We start from the raw sequence: 12,601 nt of genomic DNA, 5'->3' as shown, positions 1-12,601 counted from the left end.
TTTTTCTCTTCAAACTTAATTCCTTAAATAGTTAACAAATATAGTAGCTGTCTTTTCCGGAGTACCTCTCCAGTGACAGCCACTCTTAAGGTGTGCTTTTACTCCCTATGCCCTTTACCCCTCATTACAAACTTACAAGTATTATTTACATTCACATGATGGAATATTACTCAGCCTCAAAAAAGAAGGAAATCCTGCCATATGCGACAACATGGTTGAACCTGGAGGACGTCTTGCTAAGTGCAGTAAGGCAGACACAGAAGGACAAATACTGCATGATTGTACATGAATGAGGTATCTTAGCTAGTCAAATTTGTGGAAGCAAAGAATAGAATTGTGGTTTTTAGGGGCCAGGGGAGAAGGGACAATGATTTGCTAGTCATCAGGAATAAAATCTCAGTTATGCAAGATGAGAAAGTTCTCGTGAGCTGCTGTACAGCATTGTGCCTCCAGATAACACTTAAAAATGTGTTGAGGGCAGAGCTCATGTCAAGTGTTATTACCGCAGTAAAATAAACATAAAAGTAGACTATATACTCATTTTAAAGATGAAGAATCAGAGTTTCGGAGATGTCAAAGAAATGTCCCAGGGTTATAGAGATGATAGGTGGTAAGCCAGAACACACTGTGTCATTCAAGGTTCTCAAGATAAATATGAATAGAAACTGTAGATGGAGATTATAATATTAATATTATCTATACGATATATATTATTATATATACAAAATATATATGGAGAGAGAGAAAGAGAGATTTTAAGGCATTGTGTTATGTGATTGCTGCAAGTCCTAAATCCACAGTGTAGGGCAACTGGCTGGAAACTCAGATACGATTTGACCTTGCATTCTTTGATCCTAAATCTGTAAGTCAGGACATCAGATGAAAACTCAGGAAAGATGTCTACATTACAGTTTTGAGGTAGAATTCCTTCTCTGAGAAACCTCAGGTTTTGCTGTTAAGGTCTTGGACTGATTGGATGACTGAGGTCCACCCACATTTTTGCAGATCATCTCCTGTCTTAGAGTCAAATGTGAATTACATCTAGAAAATACCTCCACAGCATCATCTAGATAGCATTTGACCAAGCACCATTGAGCACCATTTCCTAGCCAGGTTGACCATAAAAGCAACCATCACAACATCTAAAATCCAAAACCACATGCTAAAATGTCACATGGCAATGCCTTCAATATCAGAAGTTTCTGGAGGTCAGTATCTTACCTATAATTATGGAATATAGGTTGTTGACATTCCAGTTACCTATTTACTTCAATGCATTTTTTATTATGTGGTAAGTATGTGTGTGTACGTGTATACACATATGAATACATATATACATATACATGTACATACTAACCGATTCAGACTGAGACTAGTAGCTGGCCAATCAAAATTAATAAAAAGTGAAAAAAATCATAATTAATTTTTTAAAAATGTTAACACATTTTAAAACAAACAACAATGTGATTTACATAAATTTTGTTGATTAGTAATTTATACTATCTTAGTGATATTTAGTGATATACTATTCAGCGATATACTATTTTACGGCATCTCAGACACTGTGTCCCCTTTGAAAACCATAGCAGAGCAGAGATAACGCAAAACGGTAGTCTAGCTTATTATAGATATTAATACTATCTGATTATGTATACTCATCCAAAATTTACTCCACTAGTAAGTGCTTTTAATTTTTATATTGAGTAACACTTCATTCTGGTGATCTCCTGAAATGGACCAATTCTAAATCTATGGCAGATGATAAGATCATTACAACTTGTGTTTGTGACCCAAGGGATAAAATACTCTAATATTTTTACAAAATCTCTGCTTGTGGAGACTTAGCTATGAACTTATATTTCTAGGGGCACCAGGGTGGCTCAATCTATTAAGTGTCTAACTCTTGGTTTTGACTCAGATCATGATCTCCATGGGTTCCACGCTCAGTGGGGAGTCTGCTGGAGATTCTCTCTCCCTTTCTCTCTCCCTCTTTCCCTACCCCTCTTCGTGCTTGCCCTCTCTTACTCTCTCTCTAAAATTAAATAAACCAATCTTTTTAAAAATTATATTTCTATATCATTTTAATTCACCAAAAATGTATTTTCCCCTAAACAATGATGTGTTGAAAGGTATGATTTTCAGGTCACATTTTGTTTAGCTATTTTATTAATAAATGTCCCTATGTAATCTGTAAAGAAGATTTTTGTATCAGATTAATGCTTTAGTAATGAATTTGATGGCATTCTAATTATAATTAATACCCTGTTTAATATATTACAATAACTACTTCAGTTCCTTTAAAAACTTGTTAATATTTTTATTAAAACTGAGAGAAAAATCTTAGAAGCTGTCAATAGTTAGAAAGACATTTGCTACCATAAATGATTTCTATGATAATTACAAAAATGTGGACCTTAAAATATTATGTAAATTTTATTAAGTGACAAAGTCATGCAGGTTTTGAGAAATTACACCACAGTTGCTCATTAACAGGTCTACATTAATGTAAATCTCTTTAAAGATTTATTTTCTCATTGTTTTGAAGAACAGTAACTTTACTGATGTATTAATGACCTAATTGTGACTAGCTGATCCCATTTTCATTTGAAGGATCGTTCCCTTGATCCATTCAATAAATACTGTATATGGGAAAAAGGAATTTGGATTGATGGGCAAGAATTGTAATCACCACACACAGATTTATGGGTTGAGGGAATAATGTGATTATGCAAAGAAAAATGAAATGATGCTTATGGACCATTGATGAACAACACGGAGTGTTTGTATTTAGTATGTTATGGATGTGGAAGGTGGCAGAAAGAATTTCATGAAATGTTCGTTGTCTTGTAAGTGTACAAGAATCAGAGTACTGGAACTCCTTGTGTTGTGCCTTTAAGGGGAATATTTTCTTTTGTCAGTCACAGAATAAGATGCACTGTTGAAGCAGCCGAATCTTTCTTTGGAAATTCTCCAGATTCATATTTCTAAACAATTTTAGTCCTCAGCAGTATGATTTGTGTCGGATTATATTGTTCTATAAATCACTGTCCAGGGAGATTCAGGAGCCAAAGATTAGTGTTATCTGACAATTCCTGAAACGGATAATCATCAAAATAATTTGAGTTGAATATCCTGACATCAAACAAATTATTTAAAACTTAATGGATGAGGTTGGAATTAAAATTGTCTCAATAATATGATATTTGGTTATTATATAAAGGAAGACAAAAAATTGAGCATAACACAAAGATGAATAAACTTGAGGACTAAATATAAACTGAGAGAGAAGTGGGTTGCCTCTCCAGAGTTTAGTGGACTTCATCAAATTTGCTGATCTAATCAAATTCACCTGAATTAACTGTCAAAATTGATTATCTTGTGAACAATTCATCCCGAAATGTGGATTTGTGTGTGATTTTGAAAACTAGGGATAGTTTGTTGGAAAGCTGAACTTCATCTTTTGCTATTTGCTTCTTTTTATTTTCGACATTTTTATTTCCAGGAATGTAAAGTAAACGAAATTTGCTAACATTTTGTTGATTTGCATGCAGTCACAGAGGTTTGGAATTTTTTTTTTCCTGCCAGATAGAATATTTTAACTAGTAGCTATTAAAAATGTGCATTTTCCTTCAATAACTAGATGAAATTTTGTTTTCTCTACAGAAGTTCATATGACTTCCTTATGAGTTTAATCTTACGTTTTCAGAATTTCCTTAAAAAAAGGTCTCTGCTTCTTGTCACCCTAATTGAGTAATTTGTAATTGTTAACTCAGGATATTGACTCCCTGAGACAACAGTGACATGGAAACCCACCTTTTGCTAGCATATAACATACTCCAATTTTAAAACAACTTCATTCCCATGTAGCTGATTTGTACAAGTAAAAAGGCATAAACATAAGGGATATACAAAATTAGTTTTTCACTTTGAGATGGGCATTCAAATAGCCATAAAATTAATACTTGGTACATCTGTTTTTCTAATATGGACTGTAAATGACAGTGGTGTTCAAAATTGGGAATTCAATTTGAGTTTATAGTTGCACTATTTAAGAAAGTGCATCCCTAGTTGCTAAGACAGCAATGTCAGCAGTTAGAAACAGATGGGGCTATGTCCTAGGATTGTCACATCTTGTGTAGGCTGCACAGGTCTCCTTTCATGTAGCAGGAGATGCCAATGCTACCTGTATCTTAGGGTTGCTCAGATGATCTTATGAAATGATATGTATCATTTATCAAGCACTCAGTAACTTCTAAAGACTTTTTTCATGCTTTTCTTCCAACAACCCCTTCCAACTCACCCTTATTCCTCAGTCTAGGCGTGATGAAGTATAAGCTTGTCGGCTAACCAGGTCCTGCACTTGTCCACCTTTTACACTTTGCTGGGTCACCCACCTTCATGCACAGTTGCCTTCTCCTAGTTTCCACCTGTTAAAAAATGGCCTACTTAGGGGCGCCTGGGTGGCTCAATCGTTAAACGTCTGCCTTTGGCCCAGGGCATGATCCTGGGATCCTGGGATCGAGCCCCGCATCGGGCTCCCTGCTCTGCTGGGAGCCTGCTTCTTCCTCTCCCACTCCCCTTGCTTGTGTTCCCCCTCTCGCTGGCTGTCTTTCTCTGACAAATAAATAAATAAAATCTTTTAAAAAAATGGCCTACTTATTAAGGCCATGCTTAGAGACCCTTATTTATGAAATTTCACCTGATTTTCCCAGCCTAATGCTGAATTGAAATGGCTCTTTATGAAATTATGCTGCTTCTTTTTACACTTTTCATATTTTTCCTGGGATTATATGAATTTGTGAGTGTGCACTTGTAACTTCTTAAGATGAGGAAACATATGCATAGAAAGCAAAAATCAGACCATAATAATGTAGCTGAGTTTGATCACCTGGCTATATCTATCTGTCTCTATCAATCCACCCATCAATCCACATCACCTCTAACTTTGCTTTCTATCATTCTTCTCTTGCCCATTTTCTTTCTGCAGGTTTATTTCCTAGGTGTCCATTAAATTTCTCCCATGCATGGTCTTTGCACTGGCTGTTTTCTCTGTCTGGGTTATATTTCTCCCAGATATTTACCAGACTAAGTCCTTCACCTCTTTTAAGTCATTGTTTTAATGTCACCTCAGTGCATCTTTTCCTAATCACCTTATTTTAAGTTGCCAACAATTACTGCACTATGGATCCCTTTTACCTCACTACATATTGTCTTTTTTTTCCTCAGCACTAACTACCTTCCAGTTTATGTCACTCATTTATTGTGTTTATTATTTTTATCTAATCACACTATAACACAAACCTCTCGAATGTTCTTTAGCTCCTAGAAGAGCAGCTGAATTGTAGAGACACATTTATAAGATTTATGCATGTCTTGTGTGGCGGTAGTGTCTTTATTCTCCTTGCAGAGCAGCATTTCACGGAACGACTATAATACAATACCTTCTCTTTCCTCTTCTATTGCCAAAGGTAGTTATTGCTGATTTGGGGTTATTTCTAATTTTCGACTTTTCATAAAGCCAAAATTCGGTTCTTTGAAAATATCAACAAATTAACAGATACTTAGGAAGACTAATTGTAAGAGAAAGAGGAAGAACACAAATTGTCATTATCAGAAATGGAAGAGGAGTTAACAAATCCTAAAGTTAAGAGAATGAAAAGAAAGCAGACGGTTTTTACACCAGCAAATTTGGCTACTTAGAAGACATGAAAAGATCTTTACAATTGTGAGTTAGGCAAAGATTTTTTTAGATATTACAAAAAAAAAATCCCCACACAAACAAAAAAATGATAAATTTGATTCTACCGAATTAAAACCATTTGCTCTTCTAAATACAAAATGAAATAAGGGAAAAGGCAGGCAATAGAATGGGGGAAATTATTCACAATACATATATCTGACAGGGGACTTGTAACCGGAATATATAACCACTTCTTATACCTCAATAAGAAGACAAAAACTCAATAATATGTTAGCAAAAGATTTGAACAAGATTTCAAAAACAATGATAGAATAATGCTATTAGCACATGAAAAGATGCTTAAAATCATTCAGTCCTTAGGGAAATGTAATTTAAACCACAATGAGCTAGACATTTATTAGAATAGCTAAAAATACAAAAGTAGACAATAGTAAGTGTTAAATTAATTACACAAGGAGGCCATTAGGCAGCTCTAATGCTGTGGCAGCCTATCTAAGCAAACCAAAATCTAATCCTGTAAATGCATCAAAGTTACAAAATCAAACTAGGACAGTCAATCACAAACAGCCAACCAGGCTTTAAGCCAATCGAATAATTTCCTTTCTTTGCTTCCCTACTATTTCTGTAGAAGTTTTCCTTGTAGTTCCTGTCAGTGGAGCTCTCCTAATCACTTCCAGTTTGGCACTGCCCAGTTGGAATAGATTTTTGCTCAAATAAAGTCTTATAAATTTTAATACACCCCAGTTTATTTTTTATCACAAGTATTGGTGGTGAGGTAGAGGAAATGATACTCCGATATCCTGCTTAAGAGAATATAAAAGTATATTGTTACTTTAAAAAGCACATCGGCATGAATGAATCTCAAAATTGTTATGCTAAATGCAGGGAGCAAGGCACAAAAGATTTAAGACACGTTAAATGCTGGAAAATGCACACCAATATTTGTGACAAAAAGCAGATTGGTTGTGCCTGGGACCAGATGTGGGTAAATGACAAACTGTTAAGTGTCACAAGGAATCTTTTGGAGGTTGTGGAAGTGTTCTGTATCCTTATTGTGGTGGTGGCTTATGTATGTATATATCCATCAAAACTCATCAAATTGTACAATTTAAATGGATGTAGTTTATTTTATGCATATTTTCACTTTCAATAAACTGTTAAAAAAAATAGATGACTCAACCCAATGGGAGATGCTCAAAGGAGCCTCCTCGTGTAATTAAGGAGAAGAACAAGAAGGAAGGAAGGAAGGAAGGAAGGAAGGAAGGAAGGAAGGAAGGAAGGAAGGAAAAAAGGAAAGGAAAAATAAATGAAGAAGGAAACCAAGGGAACTCAGACACGGACACAGGCCATTTTTTTTTTTTTAGGTTTTTTTTTTTTTTAATATTTATTTTGTTATATTAGTCACCATACAGTACATCCCCAGTTCTTGATGCAATGTTCCATGATTCATTACTTGCATATAACACCCAGTGCACCATGCAATATGTGCCCTCCTTAATACCCATCACCGGCCTATCCCAATCCCCCACCCCCTCCCCTCTGAAGCCCTCAGTTTGTTTCCCAGAGTCCACAGTCTCTCATGGTTCATTCCCCCTTCTGTTTACCCCCCCTTCATTCCTCCCCTCCCTCTCCTCCGATCCTCCTATCTCTCATGTTCCATAAATGAGTGAAACCATATGACAATTGTCTTTCTCTGCTTGACTTATTTCACTTAGCATAATCTCCTCCAGTGCCGTCCATGTTGCTGCAAATGTTGTGTAATCATTCTTTCTGATGGCTGAGTAATATTCCATTGTATATATGGGCCATATTTTCTTAATACAGTCATCTGTTGAAGGGCATCTCGGCTCCTTCCACGATTTAGCTATTGCGGACAATGCTGCTATGAACATTGGGGTGCATATGGCCCTTCTCTTCACTACGTCCGTATCTTTGGGGTAAATACCCAGTAGTGCAATTGCTGGGTCATAGGGTAGCTCAATTTTTAACTTTTTAAGGGACCTCCACACTGTTTTCCAAAGTGGCTGTACCAACTTGCATTCCCACCAACAGTGTAATTCCCCCTTTCTCCACATCCTCTCCAACGTTTGTTGTTTCCTGCCTTGTCCATTTTTGCCATTCTAACTGGTTTAAGGTGGTATCTCAAGGTGATTTTGATTTGAATTTCCCTGATGGCTAATGATTTTGAACATTTTTTCATGTGTCTGTTAGCCATTTGTATGTCTTCATTGGAAAAATGTCTGTTCATATCTTCTGCCCATTTATTGATTTGGTTATTTGTTTCACGTGTATTGAGTTTGGGAAGTTCTTTGTAGATCTTAGATACAAGTCTTTTATCTGTAGTGTCATTTGCAAATATCTTCTCCCATTCCATGGGCTCCCTCTTAGTTTTTTTGACTGTTTCCTTGACTGGAACACAGGCCATTATGATTCTAATATAATCTAATGCTCTGTCTCTTCTGACATCTCATGGTCTTTGGACTGGAAATACTTAACTGAGGGGCTGATTCTATAATTACCATCCAGCCAAATGTCACCAGAAACATATCAGTAATTGTGGTGTTTCTTAATTGTTGTATTAAGGGAAAATGCACCACAGGACATCTCTATAACAAGGTTTAAAAAAAACTTATAGGGACACCTGGGTGGCACAGAGGTTAAGCGTCTGCCTTTGGCTCAGGGCGTGATCCCCGCGTTATGGGATCGAGCCCCACATCAGGCTCCTCCGCTATGAGCCTGCTTCTTCCTCTCCCACTCCCCCTGCTTGTGTTCCCTCTCTCGCTGGCTGTCTCTACCTCTGTCAAATAAATAAATAAAACCTTTAAAAAAAAAACTTATAAAAGGATTTAGACTTATTTTAGGTGATTTTCATGGGGGAGAAGAGATTTAAAGAAGTGGGACTTTAGATGCCCTCAGAAAGCTGGAGGACAGGCATACCCTGTCTTCTTGTGTTTCACGTTATTGTGCTTTGCAGATACTGCATTTTTACAAGTTGAAGGTTTATAGCCACCTTGCATTGACAAGTCTTTCCAACATCATTTACTCACTTGGTGTCTCTGTGTCACATTTTGGTAATTCTCACACTATTTCAACTTTTTCTGACATTGAAACTGATATAGAAGCTTTAGCGAGTTATCCAAAAGCTCTACCTAAGATAATTAATAAAGGTGGCCACAGTGAACAACAGATCTTTCAATGTAGACAAAACAATATTATATTGGAAGAAGATGCCATCTAGAACTTCCATAGCTAAAGAGGAGAAGTCAGTGCTTGATGTCAAAGCTTCAAAGGACAGGCTGACTCTCTTGCTAGGGGTGAATGGAGCTGGTGACTTCAAGTTGAAGACAATGCTCATTTATCATTCTGAAAATCCTAGGGCCCTAAGAATTGTGCTGAGTCTACTCTGCCTGTGCTCTATAAGTGGAACAACAAACTGGATGACAGCACATCTGTTTACAACGTGGTTTATTAAATAGTTCAAGCCCATTGTTGAGACCTGCTCAGAAAAGAAAAAAAAAAATTCCTTTCGAAGTACTATTGCTCATTGATAATGAATCTGGTCGTCCAAGAGCTCTGATGGAGATGTCCGATATTAAGGTGTTAATGGGCAGCATCCATTCTGCAGCCCATCGATCAAAGAGTAATTTTGACTTTCAAGTCTTATAATTTAAGAAATAAACCTCATAAGGTTATAGTTGCCATAGATAATGATTTCTCTGATGGATCTGACTTGCAATCTCATGATAAAACTGTAACATTGCTTCTTATGGATGAGCAAAGATCATGGTTTCTTGAGATGGAATCTTTTCATGGCAAAGATGCTGTGAAGATTGTTGAAATGACAACAAAGGATTTAGAATATTACATCAACTCAGTTGATAAAGCAGTGGCAGGGTTTGAGAGGATTGACTCCAATACTGAAAGAAAGAAAATGTGGGTAAAATGCTCAAATGGCATCACATACTATAAATTAATCATTTGTGAAAGGAAGAGCAAATTGATGCAGCAAACTTTATTATTGTTGCACTTTAAGAAATTGCCACAGCCACCCCAAACTTAAGCAGCCTTCACCCTGACCAGTCAACAGCCATCAACACTGAGGCAAGACCTTCCATTAGCAAAATGATTATGACTCACTGAGAGCTCAGATGATGGTTTGCATTTCTTAGCAATAAAGCATTTTAAAATTAAGGAATGTACATTTTTTAGACATAATGCTATGGTACCCTTAATAGACTACGGTATAATGTTAGCTTTCATATGCACCAAAAAATTCATTTGACTCACTTTGTTGTGATACTCACTATACTGCGGTGATCTGGAACTGAATGCACAACATCTCCAAGGTGCACATGTAATTCCGTACTTTCTTATTTTAACAAATTTTATCTATTGGAAGCACAAAGTTAAAGCTGTGATTAGTAAAGATCCAGCAGTCACTCATATTCATCAGGATAAATATAGTTTAATCATTTTGTGTCTTGGACACTGGTCTGGTTTCCTTATGTTCAGTCGTGATTATTGCTTTGCTTTGTCTTTGTCTTGATTCATCATGGTCACAGAGTGGTTTTTTTTTTCCGATGTTTATGCTTTATGAAATTGTTTATGCTTAACAGGAGAGCACCTAGACCTACCAGTGAGTGTTATACCAGCTCATGTCACTACCAAGGCCTAGCTGATAATACTTGGCTAGCTCAGAGATGTTGGGGGCTGCTTTTCTCTTTCTCAGCTGAAAAAAAAAGCCCAAAACAAACAAACAAAAACTTTGGAAAAATGTCCTCACAAAGGAAGGGGAAAAGTTTGTTTTCAGTGATATTTGAGAAAACAAAACAATATAGAGGCATTGAATGATCTTATGAGTAACTGTAATAATATACACATTCTTAGAAGTTGATGAAATGTATAATTTTAATGGAAATGAATTACCAAAATTGACTAAAATTTTAGCCTGAATTGATTTCACTACAAGGGAACTAGACTGATCAGATCCTTTTCTTTGGAAATTTGGAGTTTATCTGATTAACATTTTTAGTCCTGTCGTGTGCTTTGATCTAAAAAAAGTTGGAGTATTTTTCAAAATTCATATTCTGCCATGTGAATCAGGGTATAGATTGACCTAAAATCTAATGAAAAAATAAATGTGTATTCAGAAGAAAAACAAGAAGTAACATCTTTGATTGACTCCCTGATGTCTTTTTAGTTTCCATTCCCATTTCTCTTCATGATCCAGCTGCATTACTATTTTTGACCTTTATGAGATAGACAGTATCATTTTTATTATAGTCCCATTTTATTTGCCTAAACTAAAAGGAAAAGCTTTTTGTTTCTTGCAACAAAACAGTCCCAAGAAATTTAAGACTAAACATCATTTTACTGTAACTATAAATATTCAATACAGGAATGAAAGGATGTTTTATATTGAGAAAATATATTTATGTAATAGATGACACTAAGAGGTTAAATAATAGTTCCTGCTTTGGTAATGTTAATTTATGTCTTTCATTGTTGATGCTTTATCATAACACGTCTAAGACAGACATGCTCTTCAGAAATACCTAACAAAGATTTTAAAATTTCATATGATCGTGTCTAATAGAGACCTTGTGAGTTTGAATATCTCAGATTGATGTCTAGAAAGGGAGGAGAAGTTAAAAGAGAGGAAAACAAAAGTGGATTTCTATCATTAATATTAGACAAGTTTGAATTCAGCGACAAGAGCATTAAATGATTAAGGGAATATTTATCAAATTTATGATCTATGATAAAGATAAATCTCTTTTGAGTCCATGCACACCTAATAGAATAGCATTACAATGTAAAGTAAAACCTGAGAAAATATAGTAAAATTATGACACAGTTCTATATATTGGAAAAGTTTAGCATATTACTCCAAATCCTTGAAAGTCCGCTTGGTTAAAATATATGAGCCTATATATGGATTTGCATATGAATGATACTGACTATTCTGTTGATAAAAATGTATCTGTCAAAGGTCTGTGTGGATGACAAACTCTGTGGTAACACAAGACCCCTTCTCAGTGTTCGTGCATTGGTGTAGTACCCTCCCCTTGAGTGTAGGTGGGAGCTGTAACTTGTTTCTAGCCAATAGGATATGGCAAAACTGATAGGATTTCATTCCCACGATTGTGTTACATCATGTAAGGTTTTGTCTTCTAGAAGACTCTCACTGTTTCGCTGTCCTTGAAGAAGCAAGCTGCCAAGTTTGAACTAAGAAAGGACCACACAGTACAATACTGTGCTGACCTCTAAAATCTTAGATGCACCCGGTGGACAGCCAGCCTAAAACTGAAGCTCTCAATCTTGTAACCTGAAAATGAATTCTGCCAGCAGCTTAAGTGAGCTTCCAAATTGACTCCTCTTCAGTTGACCCTCCAGCTAAAAACACATCCCAGCTGACATCTTTATTGCAGTCTGGTGAAACCCCAAAGCCAATAACCTGATTAAGCCACACCTCCACTCCTGACCCACAGAAACCGTGGGAAAATAAATATGTATTGGTTGAAGCTGCTGAATGTGTGGCACCTCGTTACACAGCCCTAGAAAACAAATGCCGGTACCGGTCCCCGAAGTAGAGGGCTTCTGCCCAAAACATCTACAAAGGTGGAAGCGCTGTTTGAACTGTGAGTGGCTAAAGACTGGAAGAATTTTGAGGAGCATGATAGAGAAAGCCTAAATTGCCTTGAGCATATCGTTAGGGGAAATCTGCAGATTAAAGATACAGTTGGGTTGTGCGGGTGGCTCAGCCGGTTAAGCAGTCGACTTTCGATTTCGGTTCAGGTCATGATCTCAGGGTCGTGAGATGAGCCCTTGATCTGGCTCCGTCCCCAGTGCACAGCCTGCTTGTCCCTCTCCCTCTGTTCCTTCCCCTGTGCTCACGCT

General features: G+C 36.5%; 1 pseudogene; it reads left to right on the top strand.

The window, feature by feature from the left end:
- Positions 1 to 211: 211 nt before the first annotated feature.
- LOC123783334 (elongation factor 1-alpha 1-like) overlaps positions 212 to 12,601 on the top strand; it is a 52,336-nt pseudogene continuing 39,946 nt past the window's right edge.

This window comes from Ursus americanus, chromosome 1 (assembly GCF_024610735.1).
Source record: "Ursus americanus isolate L20-20 chromosome 1, mUrsAme1.1.p, whole genome shotgun sequence".
Classification (NCBI taxonomy): domain Eukaryota; kingdom Metazoa; phylum Chordata; class Mammalia; order Carnivora; family Ursidae; genus Ursus; species Ursus americanus.
The sequence above is the reverse complement of the archived record's forward strand: the minus strand, read 5'-3'. Positions and strand labels throughout refer to the sequence as shown.